We start from the raw sequence: 2,272 nt of genomic DNA, 5'->3' as shown, positions 1-2,272 counted from the left end.
TTCCCCCCCCCCCCCCCCCGCTCCCTTCCCCCCCATGGCCCTTGGCTCATGCTCAAAGGGGAGCACTTTCAAACTTCCCTCCCACAGAAACCTGTGACACCCAGTTAGAGACATCCTACCTGGGATCTTTAAGGGCTTTATTTTAAAAAACACTGAGGTATAGTTTACATGCACTAAAATCCACTTTTTTTTGGTGTGTAGCTCTCTGAATTTTGACAAATACATACAGTCCTGTAACCACCACTTTATCAAGATATAGAATGAGCTCCATCACTTCCCAAATGCCTTTCTGCCCCTTGTGGTCCCCATCCCTACCCCAGGCAGCCACTGAGCTGTCTTCTGTCCCCATAGTTCTGCCTTCTCAGAATGTGAAAGTGGGGTGATCTCATCTGTAGCCCTTTGAGTCTGGCTTATTCCACTTAGCACACTGCATCTGGGCTTCATCCACATCATCGCGTTCATCAGCAGTGCGTTCCTGCACTTAGCTGAGTAGCATGGATGTACCACAGTTTTGTCTATTCATTCACCAGCTGAAAGACATCTAGGTTGTTTCCAATCTTTGGAGATTATGAATAAAGAAGGCTTCAGTATGCACACCACATTCTAGAGCTGGGAGATACTTCTGAAATCAAATGAGATTTCTAGATGACAAGTATCCTCTTTACAAATAGCCCAGCCCTCTCCCGCAGTTGAAGAAATGCAGGCCCCAAGAGGGGAAGGGATGTGTCCAGAATTACAACGGACTCAGGGAGTGGGGCTAAGACTTGAACTAAGTCTTTCAACTTGCAGGACGATGTAAAGTTCCAAACACCTTCCCTGAGAACCTGCCAGTGCCAGGAGGAGTGCCGGGTGTCGTAGGCATAAAAGCCCTGAAGGAATGATCTTGGTGCTGGAGACACTAGCCACCTGGTCGGGGCCAGACAAGGAAGCAGGAGTAACCCGCGCAGGTTCCTGTTGCAAAGCAGTGACGAGTGTGCACAGAGAGGAGAGGAGCCTGGGGGAGAGTGAGAAGGCTCACAGCTGCCAGGGGCTTCCCCACGTCTGTCCAGTGGAAAAGGGCAGCCAGAGGGAAGGGCCGGTGCAAAGGCACGGAGGGGAGCGATGCACGCTGTGGGAGCGTAAAGGTGCACAGGGGAGGAGAGGCGGGAATGGTCCACGGAGTGACCAGGGTCAGATGAGAGGAAACCTCTCTGGTCAGACTGTTTCCTGTAGGGCAGCCCCTGGCACACAGTAAGGGAACAAGCCTTGTTATGGAAGCGAGGGGGGGATTGGCAGGGAGGGATGGACTAGAAACTCAGTGAGACTCTAAATGAAACAGCCTAGAAAACAGGGGCCAGTGTGTGCAGACGCTTGTATGTTTCAGAGACCGTATACAAGCCAGTGGGGGACAGGTTGGTGCTGAGATGACTGATTATTCACATGAAAAATAAATAAAATGAAATCTTTTCCTTACACTACAACCAAACATGTTTTTGTGTGAAAGTATAGAAATCTATATTTAAGACTTTTGTGAAAAGGATTTCTTAAGCAAACATGCAAACACACACACACACACACACACACACACACACACAGTAAACAAAAAAGATAGTGCTGATACATTTGCTTGGCAACAACCAAAACCATTGCAAAAGCCCTCTCTTCAAGAATAACAGTTAATAGGTCTTACAATGTGTCAGACAAGATGTACTTTATATATATTAACTCATTTAATCCTTACAAATCTATGAGGCAAGGGCTATTATCATCTCTATTTTACAGGTAAGGAATCAGAAGCACAGAGAGGTTGAGTGACTTCCTTAAGGTCACACAGCCAGGAAGTCGTTAAACTGAGATTCAAAATCAGGCCATCTGGCCACAGATTCACCACTACACTATCCTGCCTCTCAACAAAAGTTACCATAAACATAACATGAAAGACATGCTATAAGCATAAGTATCTAGAATTTACAAAGAGCTCTAAGTGAAGAAAACTGAATAGAAAAAAAAAATAGGCAAAGGATAAAAACAATCCACTCACATAAAAGCAAATCCTACATGAAAAAGCGTTCAACCTTATTAGTAATAGAGAAAATGCAAATTAAAGGTAGCAATGAGAATCACTGGTGGCGGAGTGTAAACTGGAACAACGCTGGAGAGTGCAGGAGAGAATACGGTTAAGCTGAAGATGGCCATACGTCACCACCCAGAAATTTCACTCCTACGCGTAGTGCTCCCACCTCGAATGTATAACATTGTCACGTTTTAAGGAAGCCTGGCCCATCTCCATGCC

The 2,272-nt window shown here is 46.1% G+C and overlaps 1 long non-coding RNA gene across 1 annotated transcript in view; it reads right to left on the bottom strand.

Annotated features, from left to right (window-relative positions):
• Positions 1–120: 120 nt before the first annotated feature.
• Positions 121–2,272, bottom strand: part of LOC111824403 — a 5,197-nt gene continuing 3,045 nt past the window's right edge. Inside the window, exon 2 of the long non-coding RNA XR_002827484.1 lies at positions 121–622. This is a non-coding gene — a long non-coding RNA (uncharacterized LOC111824403). The remainder of the gene's footprint in view (positions 623–2,272) is intronic.

Source organism: Myotis lucifugus, unplaced genomic scaffold, assembly GCF_000147115.1.
Source record: "Myotis lucifugus unplaced genomic scaffold, Myoluc2.0 scaffold_1409, whole genome shotgun sequence".
NCBI lineage: Eukaryota > Metazoa > Chordata > Mammalia > Chiroptera > Vespertilionidae > Myotis > Myotis lucifugus.
Note: the sequence above shows the minus strand (reverse complement) of the source record. Positions and strands in the feature narration are given on the sequence as shown.